Consider the following 20,319-nt stretch of genomic DNA (forward strand, 5'->3'; position numbering starts at 1 on the left):
GGCTGTCCACTCTCTCTATACATTTTCAACATGGTACCTGAAGTTCTAGCCATTGCCATATGACAACAAAGGGGGATCAAGGGGATACAAATTGGGAAGGAAGAGGTCAAACTTTCACTGTTTGCAGATTATATGATAGTTTACATCAATGACCCAAAGAACTCTACCAGGGAACACTTACAGCTGATTAACACCTTCAGCAAAGTGGCAGGCTACAAGATCAACTCAAGAAAATCAGTAGCCCTACTATATACAGATGATAAAAGGGCTGAAAAAGAAATCAGAGAAACATCATCCTTTACAATTGCCACAAACAACATATAATACCTTGGGGTAATGCTAACCAAACAAGTGAAAGACCTGTATTGCAAGAACTTTGAAACTTTATAGAAAGAAATTAAAGAAGCCCACCGAAAATTTAAAGATCTCCCATGCTCTTGGATAGGTAGGATCAATGTAGTAAAAATGGCAATCCTGCCAAAAGCAATCTACAGATTCAATGCAATCCCCATTAAAATCCCAGCACAATTCTTCACAGACCTTGAAAGATCAATAGTCAATTTGTATGGAAAAACAAAAGACTCAGGATAGCCAAAACAACCCGGTTAAACAAGGCAACGTCCGGAGGCATCACCATCCCTGACCTCAAGCTCTATTATAGAGCTATAGTCCTGAAAACAGCTTGGTATTGGCACAAAAATAGACAGGTAGACCAAGGGAATCGAATTGAAAACCCGGATATTAACCCACACACATATGAACATCTGATCTTTGACAAAGAAGCTAAAAATATACAATGGAATAAAGAAAGCATCTTCAACAAATGGTGCTGGCATAACTGGAGGCTGGCATGTAGAAGAATGCAGATCGATCCATGTTTATCGCCATGCACAAAACTTAAGTTCAAATGGATCAAAGACCTCAACATAAATCCAGCCACACTGAACCACTTAGAAGAGAAAGTGGGTGGTACCCTTGAACGAATTGGTACAGGAGACAGCTTCCTGAACATAACACCACTAGCACAGACAGTGAGATCAACAATTAATAAATGGGACCTCCTGAAACTGAGAAGCTTCTGTAAGGCAAAGGACACAGTCGGCAAGACAAAAAGGTAGCCCACAGAATGGGAAAAAATATTCACTAATCCCACATCTGACAGAGGGTTGATCTCCAAAATTTTCAAAGAACTCAAGAAGCAAGTCTCCAAAACATCAAAGGACCCAATTAAAAAGTGGGCTGCAGAACTACATAGAGAATTTTCAATAGAGGAGTCTAAAATGGCTGAAAGGCACTTGAGAAAGTGTTCAACAATCTTAGCCACCCGGGAAATCCAAATCAAAAGAACTGTGAGATACCATCTCACTCCTGTCAGAATGGCTAAAATCAAAAATACTAATGACAATTTATGCTGGAGAGGATGAGGTGAAAGGGGGACACTCCTCCATTGCTGGTGGCAGTGCCAACTGGTTCAGCCACTTTGGAAATAAGCATGGAGATTCCTCGGATAAATGGGAATAAACCTACCACAAAACCCAGCAACTCCACTCGTAGGCAAATGTCCAAAAGATGCCCATTCATACAACAAAGATGTCTGTTCCACTATGTTCATAGCAGCATTATTTGTAATAGCCAGAACTTGGAAGCAACCTAGATGTCCCTCAACCAAAGAGTGGATAGAGAAAATGTGGTACATTTACACAATGGAGTACTATTCAGCAGAAAAAAACAATGGAATCCTGAGATTCACAGGCAAATGGATGAAACTAGAAGAAACCATCCTGAGTGACGTAACCCAGTCACCAAAAGACAAACATGGCATGTACTCTCTCATATATGGATTTTAGACATAGATCTGGGGAGTGCCAGCCTACAGTCCCATTGTCAGAGAGTCTGGGAAACAGAAACCTCATTCAGTGGCTTATGGAAGAAGAGGCCGACTCCCCCGGTTAAGTTCTGAGCTGAACTCAAGAAAGCCAGTAACAATGGAAAATGAAAATATCTTAAACAAATGGTGCTGACATAACTGGATGCTGGCATGTAGAAGACTGCAGATATATCCATGTCTATTGCCATGCACAAAACTTAAGTCCAAATGGATCAAAGACCTCAACATAAATCCAGCCACACTGAATCTCTTAGAAGAGAAGGTAGGTGATACCCTTGAACAAATTGGTACAGGAGACCACTTCCTGAATATAACTCCAGTAGCACAGACACTGAAATAAACAATTAATAAATGGGACCTCCTGAAACAGAAGCTTTTGTAGGGCAAAGGAAACAGTCAGTAAGACTAAATGGCAGCCAACAGAATGGGAAAAATATTCACCAATCCCACATCTGGGAAAGGGGCAAGATCTCCTGAGCTAATTGGGAGCATGGGGGTAGGGGAGTGGGAGATAGAAGAAAGAGAAGGGGAGAAGAGGAGGGGAGAGGAGGACAGGAGAAAGTATGAAGATGGAGTCCGGGGAAGAATAGAGAAGAGTAAGAAAACAGATACCATAATAGAGGAAGCCATTATAGGTTTAAAGAGAAATCTGGCACTAGCAAAATGTCCAGAGATCTACAAGGTTGACCCCAACTAACACTCTAAACAACAGTCGAAAATCTATCATAAATGCCCTTCTCTGATATTGAGATTGACAAGTACCTTATATTTCATCCTAGAGCCTTTATCCAGTAGTTGATGGAAACAAGCAGACACCCACAGCTAAACAATGAGATGTGTTGGGGAAGTCCTGTGTATATGTCAATAAAGCACTGTTGGCCAATAGGGAAGCAAGATACGTGGGACTAGGGGTCAAGGAGGACTCTAGGTAGGAGAAACACAGGGAGTCAAGATGTAACCGCCATAGGGATAAGAAGCCCAGAAACTTCTCCGGTAAGAGAAATACTTAGATTAGCAATTATGGGATAAATACTTAAGTCAGAGCTAGCCAGTAAGAAACAAGCAAGGCCAACAGCTTCATAATTAATAGAGTGTCTTGTGTGTTATTTGGGGACTACAACGTAGCAGAGCCCAGGAGACTGGTGGGTGAAAAACCAAGCCGCTGGCAAGGAAAAGTCTTCTCTTTACATAAGAGATGAACTCTGGAATACAGTTGTAGAAAGAGAGGAGTGATGAGCAAAGGGGTCAAGACCAGACTGGAGAAACCCACAGAAACAGCTGACCTGAACAAGGGGTTGCTCATGGACCCCAGACTGATATCTGGGAAACCAGCATAGGACTGTTCTGGAACCCCTGAATGAGGATGTCAGTTGGAGGTCTGGTTAATCTTTGGGGCCTCTGGTAGTGGATCAGTATTTATCCCTAGTACACGAAAGGACTTTGGGATCCTCCTCCACATAGAAGGATACTCTCTCAGCCTAGACACACGCAGGAGGATCTAGGCTCTGCTCCAAATGGTGTGATAGAATTTGAAGATCTCCTATGGAAGGCCTCACCCTCCCTGGGGAGCATAAGGGGATGGGATAGGGGACTGGTGAGGGGCAGGAGAGGAGGGGAGGGAGAGGGAACTGGGATTGGCATGTAAAACAAGCTTGTTTCTAATTTAAATTAAAAAAGGAAAAAATGACAGCAGATACTGGTGTGGACATAGGGAAAGAGGCACACTATTCATTGCTGGTATGAGTGCAAACTGGTAAAACTGCTATGGAAAGCAGTGTGGAGGTGCCTCAAAAAGCTAGAAATAGATCTACTACCAGATCTAGCTTTATCACTTCTGTCTGATACCCAAAGGACCATACATCTTATCACAGAGATACTTTCTTACACATGGTCACTGCTGCTCCCTTCACAATAGTCAAAAATTAGATTAATCCAAGATACCTGCCAATTGATGCATGAATAATGAAAATATGGCATATTTACACAGTGTTGTATTATTCAGCTGCTAAGAGAGACAAAAATGTTGAAATTTGCAGAAAACTAGATGGAGCTACAATGTATCTGTTTGATCTTGAAAACATTACCTAATGTGATTGTAAATTGGATTGTAATAGGTGGATAACTAGAACTGTGAGTGATGTTTTCCTGAATATTTGGGAGTAGTGAGGGTAGAATGTGATAACCGAAAGCTTATTTAAACCGCAAGAGGAATCATATCAGTGCAGAAACACATTTAACCCACAGCTGCCCTGCACACCACAGTGTGTTAGAGAAACATACTCATCCCTGTATATTGTACGTTTTTTCACTGAAGGACACCTGGTGGATCCAACTCCCGTGGTTCCAGTTCACCAAACGAATCCAAAGATAAGGTAAAGTGTCTGTTCATGGATTTAATTTCCTGATCCGAACTGGGATTGTGTGGCTCTTACTTTTCAACGTTCCAATGGCCAACCTACCACCATTTTATTTCATTTTATTTTATTGGTTTTTCAAGATAAGGTATTGTGGTAATATATCATTTAAGATTTATTAAAGCTTGCCTGGGGATTCAGAAAGCCAAGTCACCTCAAGCTATAGAGATCAGGCAGTGGTGGTACACACTTGTAATCCCAGGACTCAGGAGACAAAGGCAGATGGATCTCTGAGTTCAAGGCCACCTAGTGTTCAGTGAGATTGAATCAGTCTAAATGAGCAGCAGAGCTCACACATTTAATCCCAGCACTAGAGAGGTATAAAAGGTAGGAGCAGGGTCTTTAGGAGTCCGTCTCAGGATTCTCCAGCCAGGTTGTTTAGAGCATAGCAGTGTGGGGTTGTAGTGTGAGGTTTGGTGGAGCCAGGATCACCTTTCAGCCGGAGGCAGAGGTAAGATTTAGTGGCCCGGCTGTTTTACTTTTCTGATCTTGAGTTTGAAGTTTGGACCCCAGTATCAGTCTGTGGGTCTTTTATTTTTCATGTTACAGGATTTCTCTGTTACTTTGAAGCCTGTTCTGTAAGTCACCAGGCTGGCCTCAAACTCACAGAGATCTGCCTGCCTCTGCCTCCCAGGTGCTGGGATTAAAGGTGTGCACCTGTCCCTACTTTATTCAGACAGTTTGTCAAGGAAAAGTATTTTCTGGAACTATGCATAATATGGCTTATTTTCCTGGCATATGATTTTTATGCTGTTAGTTAATTATTCTGATTTCATTATCTCACCTTTCCTTGTGCTATTCTTTTTGAAAACATTTACTAATTGACCCTAGTTTACAGAAATTACTTATAGTTGCTTCTGTATCTGAGTCTGTCTATGACCATTCTGACTCATGGTGTTTTGCTTCTTCAATACTTGTCTGCATAAAGCAATTCAGCTCTCAGTTGTGTCTGATGGAGCATGCCTTTAATGCCAGCACTTGGCAAGCAGAGGCAGGTGGATCTCTTAATTTGAAGCCATTCTAATTTACAGAAGCCCAGGACAGGCAGGGTTACACAAAGAAACTTTGTCTGGACAAAACAAACGAACCCGCACACACAGACTTTAGCCTTTAAATTTACATTACCTTGGTTATCTGTACATGAGAGAAAATGTTATCCACTTGTGAATTTACATATGGTGAGATAAATATCTTACAGAGATGTTACTTATCCTCAATTGTAACATGAAAAATAAAAGACCCAGAGACTGAAACTGGGGTTCAAACTTCAAGCTGAAGAACAGAAGAGCAAAGTAGCAGGCCACTAGCTCTCACCTCTAGCTGAGGCTGCTTGGGCTGATCCTGCTGTCTCTCCTCAGCATGTCTGGAGAATCTTCAATGTGGCTGGAGAATGAATGCTCTATATTGAGACCTTGCTATTGTTTTATATACCTCAAATGAGTTCTGGGATAAAGGATGTGAGCTATAATTCTCTTATAGACTGATTCAATATTGATTATATCTGGGTAACCTTGAATTCACATTGATCCATCTACTTCTGAGTCCTAGGATTAAAGTCATGTACCACTACTTCCTAGATTCTGGCTTCTGGGATTAAAGGTGTGTGCCCAGCTGCTATGGCTTGTTGCTGATCTTGCTTTATGAGTCCTCAGGGAAGCTCTAATAAGTCATATATAATATATCACCACACTCAATAGATTTTACTGAACAGAATTATAGTTATTACTAGAGAATATATTAATTTATTTTGGGGATATAGTAATAATATTTAATGTATAATAAAGATGTATATTAATACAGATGTTTAACTATATATGTGTGTGTATATATGTGTATATATAGACATATATTATATATAGTACAATAATATAAATGTATAATAATGTAAATGATGCAGTTGTGCTCACGCTGCCTCTATGCTGCAGGTGGACTCAGTCTCCTTGACTTCAAGAAGTGGAACTGGTTCATTCAACAAACACTCTTGACATTGATGTCAGTGACAAGAGTGAAATTTCCTTCAGTCAAGTCATATTCATTGCATTTTCTATGCCTGTTCTTCCATGAACTCATGAGGAATTACTATTATCATTTAAAAATTAGATTTAATTAACCAACTCATTTGTTGTGTGTTGTCATGTGGCTGCCATGGTGATTACAGAAATCAGAGAACAACTTGTAGGATTTGGATCCCTTCTCCCACCATGTATGTTCTAGGAACTGGACTCCATGGACCTATCTTGCCAGTCCAAGATATATACACACACATATTTTTCCCAGTGCTGGGGATAGAACATAGTACCTTGGGAATACCAGGCAAAAACTGTAACACTGAGCTACACTCTAACAAGCACTTTGTGACTTCTATTAATAATGCTAATCAGGATATTGTTACTTGGATATTTGTTTGAATTCTTGATAAAACTCTATCATGATTTTTAAAAATAATGTTATTTAAAATTTAAAAATCTCAAATATATGTGTAATTTATTTTGAGCATATACTTTCATTTTCCCCTTCCAAGATTCCCTAGAGCCCCCCTCAACATGTTCTCCTCCCAAATTCATGTTTCCTCCTCTCCTATTTCTTCTACTCCTCCCGTACTTGGAATTTTCTTTGGGTCACCAACCAGCTCCCAAATAAATACATGGAGATTTATTGTTAATTACGAATGCTCAGCATTAGCGTAGGCCTGTCCCTCTCTCTCTCTCTCTCTCTCTCTCTCTCTCTCTCTCTCTCTCTCTCTCTTTGGTTTTTAGAGACTGGGTTTCTCTGTATTGTTTTAGAGGCTGTCCTGGAACTCACTCTGTAGACCACGCTGGTCTCGAACTCACAGAGATTCACCTGCCTCTGCCTCTGGAGTGCTGGGATTAAAGGTGTACACCACCAAAGCCCGGATTCCCACTAGCTCTCTTAATTTAACTTGTTTCTATTCCTCTACATTTGCCTTGGGTTGTTTTCTTACATTTCTTTCATCCTATGTGTCCTACTTTCCTGTTTCCTCCATGTCTGTCTGGACCTCGGTGTCTCCCTGGCATCTCTTTTTCTTTCCTCCCCAGAGCTTAAATTCCTTCTTCTACTTACTGTCTCTACCTGGAAATCCCACCTATACCTCCTCCTCTGATATTGGCCATTCAGTTTTTTATTAGACCAATCAGGTGCCTTAGGCAGGCAAGGTAAAACAGCAACACATCTTTATGTAGTTTAACAAATGCAACACATCTTTGCACAGGTAAACAAATATTCAACAACATCTTTCTCCTCCTCTTTCCCCTCTGTTTCCTCCATTTTTAGTTATCCCACTGAGTATAATTAATGCTGTTCATATATTTATAGCTATGAGGCCATCTCTTCGGTAGTGTGGTCAACCTACCATTGTCTACACTCCCAAAGGAAAAAAATAATCTCCCCCAGCAGTCATCAACCATCAATTGCTCCTTAGCTAAGGGTGGGGCCTCATGAGCCACTCTCCTGTAGTTCTGTAATTTTGACTATTTTTATTTTCTACAAGTCATATGCCGGTAACCATAGCTGCTTCAGGTTCATGACTATAACAACTATCTTAAGTCCAGAATAAAACATTCCTCCCTGTTCTCTGGCTCTTATGTTTCCCAATTCAGATTGTCTTCAGTGTTCTCTGTGCTTGGGACATGTTATAGATGCCCCACTTAGGTTTGAGCATGCACAGTGTTCTATTCTTGGCACTTTGAGCAAGTCTAAGTTTCTGCACTAATTGATGTTCATGCATAAAGAAGCTTCTCTCACTTGTTGCTGCTCTAGCTGGCAGCATGAACCTGGGAGAGCTGGGCCTAAAAATGAGGCAGACTACAGTCTTGTGCAATAATCCACTTTACTCAGAGAATCAGGCAATTTATACTCCGAGGCCTAAGAAAAATCACATGAGTAAGGTGTTCAATCACAAGGACAAGTCACACGTGACAAAAATACGTTTTTCCATAGAGGCTAATGAATAACAACACATGAAGTAAACTCACTCCTATCTGCTACCACTAGGGGGAGCATGGAAACACATTCCCAGAACATTTCTGTGTTTTGATGAAAATGAGGTCACAAGGCTCTTGTCCTGTTTTCTTATGAGCCTCAGCATTCTCGCACAACTCCGTTTCTTGACTCTGTTCCAACACTAACCGGGCTTGAGAGTAGCACAGATATATGGGTATAAACACTAATATTTTGAAGGCTGTTTGATAACATGACCATTTAGCAATGGTCTCTTCCTTTTTGATCAAACAGAAACAAGGCAAATTATATAAGTATTGATGCCATGTAATGATGCAGTTAAACTCAATATAAAGTTGTGCTTTCTATTTTATATAGTTATTTTTATTTGTGTGTATGTCTCTCTTCCACATCTGTATGTGGCTAAGGTGGCCAGAAGACAGAGCTTGAGTTACAGGCAGTTGTGAGCAGCTGGCCCTGAGGGCTGGGAACCAAAGTTGTTCCCTTTGGAAGAACATGAAAGTCTCTTAAGCATCGAGAGCCTCCCTCACACCACAAGGTAGTTTTTATGAAAGAAAATTGTGGAAATTAATGAGTCAAGTGGTGAAATTAATGAAAAAGTTTTTATATTAAAGAACATCAGTTATTGGGCTGGAGAGATGGCTCAGCAGTTAAGAGCACTGGGCTGGCTACTCTTTCAGAGGACCCCAGCACCCACATGGTGGTTGGCAACTATCTGTCACTCCATTCCCTTGGGATTAGATGCCCCCTTCTGGCTTCTTGAGCATGGGACCTGTACATACTGCACAGGCATACATGCAGACAAGACACTCATACACATAAAAGATTTTTTAAAAATTAAAATTAGTTATTCTTCATATCAAACTGTTATCAAAGGTCACAGAAAAAACTGAGAAGCACAATGTCAATGAGGTGGATTCGACAGAAAACCTGAACCTTGGTGCTGCAACTTCAGTTCTTCAAGCACTTGATGAAAAGGCTAAAGACCAAGTGGAGAACCAAGTAGAGCATGGGTAAGGCTACAGTGATTATTTAACAGCAGACCCTATTCTCCACTGAAGCTTGTGTGCCTGATGAACATGTCCTATACTTCTTACACCTGGGACACTCTGTCTTGCATGATCATAAGATGTTAATCAACAACCAGATGCTATTATTTCCCATTCTGCTAACATATTTTATTAAAATGGCAACCAGTGTTGGCAAATTTGAGAATAAAGCATTTGCAAGCACTGTCATTGAAATCAGTGAACAGATTTTCAAGGTTAATTTATTATGTGTGGCATGTATCAGAATTTCAAATATTTTACTCTTTTAAACCTAATTGTTTACTCAGGAAGATCATTCTGAGATGGAAAAATATTCCTTGTGAAGACATATGTATACATGATGTTAAAGACATTTATTTGTTTTATACTACAGGTGACTATATGTTATATGTACATATCAAGGGTATATAATATACATAATAAACACACTTATAACAATGTTTCATATGTGTGTATGCTGAGGGTGTGGCTATTCATGGTGAAATCATAAATTTTGTACGTTCTCTAAACAGTCATCAAGATACTGAAGTTGTCATATTCATAGACTAATGTATTTTAAAGTTTTAACATGAAAGATTTAGAATATGGTTGCATGGTGTCAGACTGATCTAGCAGAGAAGAGCATGTTTATTCAATTTGTTATGTTTTGATGTCTAAACATTAGAAATCTTAATACATTGCCTTGGGAGATTTACACTAGACAAGGTCCATGGAACTTGTATTCATACTTGTATTTCTGTGGTAAGAGGTTATTGTTGGGTTGGAATATTTTCATCTAATTCAATATAGAAGCTGTAAGTTCAAAAATGAACTATCACACATAGATTTTTAAACATTAAAAATTCATATTGCCCACTGCCAAATTTTGAAAAAAGTAGTAGCTTGATGCAAAAATAAAAATCATATCCCTATTCATTGCAAAAATTATGTGTAAGAAAATATGTACATTGTCTATGCAGAATGGAATTTAACTATTCATTAAGGGATTCCATAGTATCATCATGAGTATCTATAATTTAATCAGATGAAACAACTAAATTTATTAAGTGACAACTTAGTTTAGTAAGCAGGTGTCCAAAATTGCCTAAGTTAAAGTAGTCTTATGTTTGTTTATGTATCTATTCATGAATGTTGAGACCAAAGAACAGTCACCTGCCAGTCCACCATATTGAGACACTGCCTCTCATTGGCACGGATTTCACCAGGAAGCTCCAGGGTTTTTGCCGTTTCTGTCTCCACAGGACTGATTACTGATTACAAGTGCACATGACCAAAGGCAAGTTTAAAGAAAATTATTGCTTTAAAACTTATTTGCGTGCATGTGTGTGTGCAGTATGCATGTGTACATCAGAGGACAATTTGCAGAAGTCACTTTTCTCATGCCACTGTGTACATCCTGAGTATTGTACTCACATCTTCAGGATTGGCGGTGGGAGATTTTAGCACTGAACTATCTCACCCACCCCATACCTCGCTTTCTAATTTGTCCTTTGGAGGGTTGAACCCAGGTCCTCAGGTTTGTAAAGGGAAGACTTTACCAGTTGAGCCGTCATCAGCTCCATCCTGTAGCTTTTGAAAAAAATTCTAGGTGGGCATGGTGGTTCCTGAGGCAGGAGAATTGGGAATTTTGACCACACAGACAGTTTCTTAGACAAAAAAACCCTTATTCTATGTCCATATGACACTAAATGAGCCGGATTTCATCTGCTCTCAGAAGATAAGCATGGCTACCTGTGGTTAATACTTGGATGGGGGAACTCCCCAAATTATTTACAATCCTATGGTGTTATCTGTAATTATAATAAAATAGGATGATAATATGGATTAATCTTTTATTATGTCTCTTAAAGTCATCTGAAGATTATTACTTTCTGCCATATAATATGGAAATTCTGGACTTGAATTCTAAATCTTTCATTCAGCCAGCTGCTGGGACTGTGGCAACACAGCCAGTCTCTGCCTATATTCTACCTTTACACAGTAGCTAGTAGGCTGTGAAACCTAAGGTAAGTGAAACACAAGCCCAGTCCTTAGAATAGTGAGTACCACATGAGTCATAGTTCCCAAGGAAAAACTGCCTTATGTTCTGTCACTAAGTGTTCACCATGTATAAAGAAGAAAATACTATTTTAAAATGAGTTTTATTGACGAAAAATATTTTTGCTGAAAATTACAGTAGAAATCTTCGTGTATTTATTTCTATAAAATAACGCATTTTTGCCTTAACTGGTAGGATGATGAACTAAAACTTTTCGTTTTATGATGGTGGTAGTGATAATACATTTCTGATTCCTAGTTCTTGTCCTGTTTACAATCCTATTCTTGCATATGTAGTCATTGTAGTTCAAATAGTCATAACGTATTATGGAAAGAAGGAAAATTGGAATTTGTGTTTAATACATTTGATATTTTTCTGAAAAGATTTTATGTTCTTGTAGGTCTGTGATGAAAACTTCCAAAGCAATGAATAAGGTATGGAAAAATTAATTTAAAATAGCCTAATTAAAATACAGTGTAAAACACAAGCCAATACATCATTAATTTAAAAATATATTATGAGAGTAAAATTAAAAAACTATATTTTTAGTCATATGTAGACATTTTGAAAAAGATTATTAAGGAAAAGTAACCCTGGGGTGGCTGAGGAGGAGGGCAGGGGAGGAGGAGAGGGAGAGTGAGGTGGGACTGACATGTGAAAAAGTTGTTTCTAACTTAAATACAAAAGGAAGAGGAGAAAAAAGAAAGAGTAACCAATGTAAAGCTATCTTTTCTATGAAATATATATCTACGTTTTTTGTTGTTGTTGAGGCAAGGTCTCACTGTGTATCCTTGATTGGCCTGAAACTCACTACTTAGACCATACTATCTTGGAACTCATAGATATTCACCAGCTTCTCCATCTTGAGATTAAAAGTGTGCTTAACTACACCCAGAATATCTGTTTGGTAACATAAAAAATTGGATACTTCCCACATCTTTAGTGTTTGGTATAAATAACCTACAGACATCTGAAATTGCTACTACTCATTTTGTAGGTCAAAGAAGTTATTAATAAGTTTATTCCTAATAAATTTGTCCCACATGAAAGAATCTCAGAGGACTGTGAGATGATCAATTTTGGCAAGATCTTGTCACTCATATAACAGCTCATGAAGTAGAGCAAAGGTAAGAGTGCTGCACATGTGTGTGTGTGTGTGTGTGTGTGTGTGTGTGTGTGATAGAGATGAGTACACAATGCTTAGAGCTGCCCGATAGGACAAGGTTGTATTAGAGTATTTTCAATATCACTGATTGGCTTTATATCAAAGAAGAGTGAGAGCTAGTCTCATCAGGAGCTGACACCAAGCCCAATGAGCTTCAGTGAGTGATTGCGGGTAGCTCACTGTGTTGTTGTGATTTAGCATGTTGTGTGGTTTAGCATGTAGATTACATGTTAAACAACAGGCTTCAGACTAGGCAGCCAACATAATGTATAAATTAATTACCCAGGACTCTGGGTGCTGAGAAATCTAATACCAGTCACTGGTGGACCTAACTGAGGGTATAATTAGTTCCTCCTGAGTAGGTTTTGCCTTTTTCTTTCATCTTCCCTGGGCTGGAAGAATGAAGCAGCTCACTAGAGTCACTTTGATGAAGAATGCTAAAGCTCTTCATGGTGGCTCTGCCCACACCAAATAACCAGCTCCTCACAGCCCCATCTGACAATACCACCAGTGCTGTGGTTACACTGCATAATGCAAATTTTGACGAGATTCACTACAATGACAGGTTTTGTTCATTGGTTCCTTTCTTTTACTGAGTTTGTATTATATATTACCTTCTATATTTTCTTTTACAAATATTTTATTTTTACTAAGAGTGTGTGTTTGTGTGGTGTGTGTGTGTGTGTGAATCTGAAGAGGGAATCAGATACAGGTAGTGTTTGCTATCATGTGGGTGCTGGGAACTGAATTTGGGTCCTCTATAAAAGCAATAAATGTTCTTAACCGCAGAATCATCTCTCAGTCCTTCTTTTGTTTCTTAAAATGGGAGCAAAGTCATTGTCTTGTGAACCTAGTGGAAACATCCAGTGCTAATATTTTCAGTTCAGTACTGCCACAGTTACATTCCACAAACTCTGGTTTCCTATATTTTATTTTTTCAACACTTGACTTTGGGTTATGTTTTCAATACCCCCTTGTCACAGAACTATTCTGTTATTTAATTTTCAGGTACTTGAATATTTTCTAGGAGCATTTTTGGTTTTAGTCTCTCATTTGCTTGTTATTTTTTGTTAAGAGAACATAGTTGGAATGGCTTGAATCATTTTGATTTAATCTTTTTGTTAGTTTTTATTATATAGAATATACTCTGATGGTATATTCTTAGATCATGCTCTGTGTTTGGAAGAAAAATGTAGGTTGACACTATTTTTCCTGCTTCTCTCTCTACCTGTTCTGTCACTTGCCAAGTAAAGAGAATTGACATCTCACCTGGCACCCATGAATTTGTCTTTTTTGGGGGGAAGTTCTATTTTGCTCCATGTCATTGGATGCTGAACTTGCCCCATCTATATTAGAACTTTGTGTCTTATCGATTGTTGTCATGGGGTGGCCCTGTTTTTTTCCTTATGCTAAGTAGTTTTGCTGTGAAGTTTACATTGATACAAACATTGCCAGCTATTCCAGCTAAGCTATGTTTTTAAGTATTAGAATGCTACATATTCCCCTTTTAAAAATTAATTAAAACATCATCTAGCTGTCTTGTGTGTGTGTGCATGCACACACCTTGTGTTTGTACACCTGGTGTTAGGCTGTGTGTACCTGTGCACATGTATAGACCAGAGGAGAATTTTGGGTATCCTGCTCTATCATCCTGTAGCTTATTCCTTTGGGGTATTGTTTAACTGAAGCTGAAACTAGGTTAGCATACTAGCGGCACTCCTCTTGTCTCCAGCTCTCAAAGTCTGGGATTCCAGCTGCACATGTATGATCTTGCACAGCTTTTTATATGGGTGCTGGAGATTTGAACTCAGGTTCCTATGCTCATACAACTAGCAAATGCTCTTATGCACTGAGCTATCTCTCATAACCCTGGTTGGATATAATTTTTATCCACTTGTATATTTTTACCATTTTGGGGGTATTGGTGTTCATGTGTTCATGTGTGTGTGTGTGTGTGTGTGTGTGTGCATGTGTGCATGCAAGCACATTCATGTGTGTATGCATATCTGTACCTATATCTATGTTATTTGATGCCAGGCATCTTTTCTCTATTCTCCACTATAATTTTTTGAGACAGCATGTCTCATTGAGCCTGACATACCCTAATTCAGTTGGGTTAGCAAGCTAATGAACTTCAGGTGTCCTCCTGTCGGTGCCTCCCAGCATTAAGATGGCAGGATGTGCCATCATGCATAACTTAAAAAAAGATCTAAACTCAAATTTGGATAGCTTGCATAGTAAACACTTAAATGACTGAGACCTTCTTCCTGATATCATCCTTTCACACATTTCACACCATTTTAACTTCATGTGTTTACTGATAAAAGGTTTATACATGAAGAATTTGTGTCAAGAATGCCATTCCACTGCATGGTAAATATATATGCACATGTTTTCATTCTCCAAGAACTTAATCTTTTAAACTGGCTGAAAAGTGGAGGTCAGACCAAGAATCTAAACAGCTTCTACAGACAGATTTTCCATATTTAATATATCATATATATTGTGAGAGATACATAAAAATAATGAGAAGTCACTTAATATAGTGGGCAATATATTGAAAGAAAGAGCTGTCCATATATGAGTTATTCACATCATGTGACTTTTTCTTTATATTCTCATAAGCCTTGAGCTTACTACAGTGGCAACAAGAAGTGGCCATGAAATTTGTTCAGTATTGTAGCTATACATCTTATCATTGTTTACATTCTTGCCTTTTGCACAGACTGTGACATCACTCAAGTTTTGTTAACTTAAAATGAAAAGAGAATCTGTGTGTCTTTATAGTAGTAAATGCTAACTATTTAACAGTGACCCATGCACTCGTGATACACATTTCTAGTTATGTGTCCCATCAGTAAATGGGGTTTCAAATAGTCTCATGAGACTGCACAGATCTATTTGTGTTGCTCAAAGGTGATCTCATTAGGTTGCTGTTGGTCATGCTATCTGATGTCTGTGAGTTGGTATCTCTACAAGGGAAGTTTGTTTAAAATTATCTTTCATGTTGCACCTATTTTTCCTCATTTTATTATTGGTGCATGTTGTTTATACATAGTTTGATTCTTCCATTTATTGTTTCTATAACTTGTTTGGTATACTAACACAGAACTTATCTTTGCTATACATTAGATGCATCCTCCTATAGTTCATTCTTGATGACTGAAGCAAGACCTTTCTCTTAACTATGGTCCTGTGAATTATGACTCATTCAACCTGACTTATGGGAAGGGACATACTCTTCCTGGCACTTTAATTGTGTCAAATGTTGAGTCTTTCAGCTCCAGGTAATTTCCTGGAATGCCTGAATTGATGGGTGCTCTGCAGTATGTCCAAGGTTGCATCTCTAGATCTCAGAGCATCCATTCCCCACTTTTCAGTTCCTTCCTCTCTTGAGTTCTGTCCTGTGATTTTGATCTGCCTTGTTTCACCAAATAACATCTCAGCTCAAGGAGTCTAGTAGAGTCTGAACAACTGTATCCACTTCATCTCCTAACAAAGCCTGAGCTATCTTGTAGCAGGGTGATAGAAAATTAGTGTAATAGAATGTAACTATATTCATGCCTAATAGGGACAATTTTCTTCCTTGTCAGAAGTATTCCAGTCTTTAAAACATATTTTTTCCTGATTTGAGTTGTGTTACTTCAGGTTGGTGTCAAAACAAGTACCTGTTATTCAATACTTTGTCAGAACTGGAAGGCGGTAGCACCTGGGCAACTGCTGTAGACTATGTACAATGTCCTCTTCACACTGGTCACCTATTTCTTGTTCATGTGTCATGCCTATGCATCTCTTCCATTAGGATGTCAAAACTTGATTTCATTTCAGTGTCATCTGAATTTATAATGTTTGTGTTCATGTCTGTCTTTCCCATTAGTTTTTAGGCTAAAGTACCATAATTTCCCCAGCCCAATCACAGTTTTCCCTCCATCCTGCCTCTCTTCCCAGTCCGTACACCTTAGCCTCCCCTCTCCCCACACCATCTGCTCCTACTCCTTTCTCTTCAGAAAGGGCCGGTCTCCCATGTGTATCAGTCAGTCATGGTATATCAATATGCAGTAAGACTAGGCACCTCTCCTGCTGAGGCTGGATGAGGCAACCCAGTAGAAGAAAAGGGTCCAAAAACAGGTAAGAGAGTCAGTGACAGGCCCTGCTCCCACTGTTAGGAGACCCAAAAGAAGACCATGACACACCCTGTAACATATGTGCAGTGGGCCTAGTTGAGTCCTATGCAAGCTCTCTGGTTAGTGGATCAGTCTCTGTGAGCCCCCATGAGCCCATGTTAGTTGATGCTGTGACTTTCTTGTCATGTTCTTTGTTCCTCTGGCTCTTAAAATCCTTCCTCATCCTCTTCAACACTGCTGAATACATACATATAATTAAAAAGAAAAAATCTTTAAAAGACAGTGAGGAAATGATCATTGTTTTATGCAAAAATTAAGAAATAGAAGCAGCACAGTAAAGAACAAAATACTGAGCAAGGTGAAGTCTGTTGTTTGGGTTTGCCTTCTAGTTTGTTTTAAGACAGTAATCATGAGTTCTAGACCTGCTTTAAGCTTTCTCTTTAATGCACTTTGGACTTGAATTTGTAATTCTACTGCGGCAACCTTTCAAGTGTTGTGGTTATAGGTATGTCCCATCATGTTTCACAATAGATGTTTAAGTATTAAGGCATGAGAACTGCTTTTAATTGACTAACGAATGTTGATTTCACAGCATTATATTTTCAGATCAGTATTTGAGATGCCTCCCACAGTCTTGTCCTTTATCTCCTGCTTAAACCAAGAGATCCTCAATGCATTATGTTACATGATCATTGCCAGCTGATCAGTACTAAGACAGTAACCTATAAATTATAACAAATATACAAAATGGTTTGGTTAATGGAGTTAGTGAATATCCATGAAGTACTGAGGTGTGTTCTGGGCTTCATGTTGTCATGTGTTGCCACTTTCAGTAGTATGATAAATGACTCAGTGCAACTTCCACAAAGATCTCATTCACTGGTACACCAGCTAAAAGATGATCAGACACAATCACACTAACACAAACCGCAATTATTAAATGAGGTCCACTTTGTGATATATATTTTCTAAGTGTTTTAATGTAGAGTTGCTAATTTTATCTTCTTAATATTCCACTTAGAAGCTTCATGTCCATTTTGCAGATGAAAAAATAAGACCAGAAATGTTAACTTGTCTGAGCTGAGTACATAATATATGTTTAAATCATAGTTGGTGAGCTGGTGCTTTGGATATAGAAACAAAGGTCACTGTAGGCAATCTCCCCCCTGTCGCAAATTTTATCAGTTTGAGTGTTTGGTAATTTCTAAAAACAACACCATGTACTACAGACCTTGAAGACAGGTCCATAAATAAACATTTTTGAAATTGTCCAGGTATTGTGACACTAGGCATTGTGGACAATGACATCCCTATTGCAGTTGCTGAGATGACTTTATAGGTGTAGCTTATCATAGTCATAGCAACATGCAAAAGAAGAAGAGCTAGATGTATTCTATCTAATTAAACATCAGCATGATGTTTAAGTGGACATTGTGATACAGAATGTTTTTGGGAGGTCCTGTTGGTCAGAGGTTGCAGTCTACCAAGGCTTAGCTGCATTCTCAGAGATTGGCTACATGAAGGAACTCCCCCCATCCCAGTGAAGCTTCCTGTTCTATACCTGCCATTATTTGGAGAAGATCTCTAGGCCTGGAGGAGGCCTGGCCTTACCTGAGAACTGTTCCTAAGTCTGGGTCACTGATTTATGTCTAGTGTGATCCTTGGCATAGATCACTGCTGGAGCTCCCCGCTGCTGCAAATATATTAATTAGACATTGTGCTAGGAGCTTTATGACAGGACCATTCTTCCACAGAAGGTAATTAAGACTTGTACTAGGAACTTTATGATAGGAGTCTGCTGTTTAATGCAAATTAGATGATTCCCCAGCTGCCAAAGCTGAGCTGACTCACTGAAGCTGTCTCATGGAGAGCTGTCTCTGCAGACCCTCAGGCAGTCTGACCCTGCTCACTTTCTGTAGTTGCGGTTTCTGGTTCTGCTTGGTCCCACAGTGGTTTAGCCCTAAATAAACACACAGAGGCTTCTATTAATTATAACCTCTTCAGCCGATGGCTCAACCTTCTTACTGGCTAGCTCTCTCTTAATTCTTAACCCATTAACTATTAATGTGTGTATTTTTACATGGCCTTATCTTAACTTAGAACTCCTGGCATGTTCTTTCTTCCCAGTGTCTACACAGTGTCTCTGTGTGGCTACTCTCTCTGCCTTCTCCCCAGAATCCTTCTCATCTGGTACCCCCACCCATGCTACCTGCCTGGCTACTGGCCAATCCATGATTCATTCACCAACTAATAAGAGAAACATTTATACAGAAGGTCATCCCCCACCAACTTTTTTCTGCCCCCACCTCATGGATCAGTGGCTGATGATCACCTAAGAGACTAACAGAATATAATGTTATTTTCCTAGTTCTTTAAAAAAGACTGTAGGTTGTTCATAGGTTACAAGAGATTTCAGTCCATCATGTAGCACAAGGCAGTGGAGTAGCTCTGTCTGTGGCTTTCTCATAGAACAATAGACAGGAAGCAGGAAGAAGAAATTGGATCCAGGGGCAGCAAATACCTTAAAGGCCTGCCATTTTGATTGAGTCCCACCAACCAGGCCCACCTTCTAAATGCTGCATAGCATTCAAAACAGTCTTAAAATCTATGGAGCAAAGCTTCAAAACATAAGAATGTGATGACTCCTTCAGTTTCAAACCATAGCATTTTACCGCTAACCTCCAAAGGCTCATGGTCATCTCATAATACAGACTTTACTTAGTCCAGCTTCAAAGGCCAGTTAATCTGAACAGTGTTCACATTGTTCCAAAATCCAAAGGTTTTTTCTGAAACTTGAGTCAAATTCTTAGCTTTAAGTTTTTGTAAACAGGAAAGGTTACACAAGTTTTATGGCTATTTCATAATGCACACCAAAAGACAAAGACAGGAAAATATTACTGAAGATTGTTCCCAGAGAAGATGGAAACCCCACAGGACAAATATTAAAACCTAAAGTTCCATATGCAGCATCTAGGGTACATGGTGATCTCATCTGATCATTGGCAGATTTAGGCAGCACTGGCTCTTGTCATGTTGTTGGTAGCATGTAGGGTCTGCTTCGTGCTATAGTTCTCTTAACTTCCTGGTACTTCTCTCATTAAATATGTCCTATTACTGATTTCTGCAATGTCATATCATTACACTTATTCCAACATAATGTTCCTTTTCTTTGCTTTATACATATCCTCAGAAGATATATGAGGGACCGATCCATTCACTTATCCCAGCAGATGACAGATGGGGTGGATGCTGGGGTGAGCCAACTCATATTCCTGGTTCTGGACCTGGGTAGTTCCAGGGTTGGTCAGATTTCTAGCTCTCCATTATCCTCACCACAATGGTGATCTCCCTGTGTTGTCCTGGAAAGTTCACCCCTTGCAGTGATGAGCAAAGGACAGGACCAGTTCTCCTACTTTCAAGGACACTGTGTCAAATGTCCCACACCCACACCTGCAGCAGCTGCTCTACCGTGTAGTCCAGGTGTGGAATAGGGGCCTGTCTCTGGAGTGCTGCCACTGACGAGAGGCAGGACCAGCTCTACTGGGGAATTAATGGGCTCAGTATAGGGGGTTTGAGGCAGAAATAAAGGGTATTTCTACTTTGCTCAAGCCATCGTTTTATAGTCGACTTACAGGGACATTTCTCCCATGCTGACAGACACAG

At 39.3% G+C, this 20,319-nt stretch overlaps 1 long non-coding RNA gene across 2 annotated transcripts; it reads left to right on the forward strand.

The window, feature by feature from the left end:
* The first annotated feature begins 4,174 nt into the window (after window positions 1-4,174).
* LOC121138381 lies at window positions 4,175-11,888 on the forward strand. 2 transcript variants are annotated; one of them, XR_005875429.1, is made up of 4 exons: window positions 4,175-4,260; window positions 8,688-8,818; window positions 9,157-9,293; window positions 11,768-11,888. It is a non-coding gene; the product is annotated as an uncharacterized LOC121138381 (long non-coding RNA). The 2 variants fall into 2 exon arrangements; XR_005875428.1 differs by lacking the exon at window positions 11,768-11,888 and having other exon boundaries at window positions 9,157-9,462.
* The last annotated feature ends 8,431 nt before the right edge of the window (window positions 11,889-20,319 follow it).

Source organism: Mesocricetus auratus, unplaced genomic scaffold (assembly GCF_017639785.1).
Source record: "Mesocricetus auratus isolate SY011 unplaced genomic scaffold, BCM_Maur_2.0 contig_2460_pilon_obj, whole genome shotgun sequence".
Taxonomy (NCBI): domain Eukaryota; kingdom Metazoa; phylum Chordata; class Mammalia; order Rodentia; family Cricetidae; genus Mesocricetus; species Mesocricetus auratus.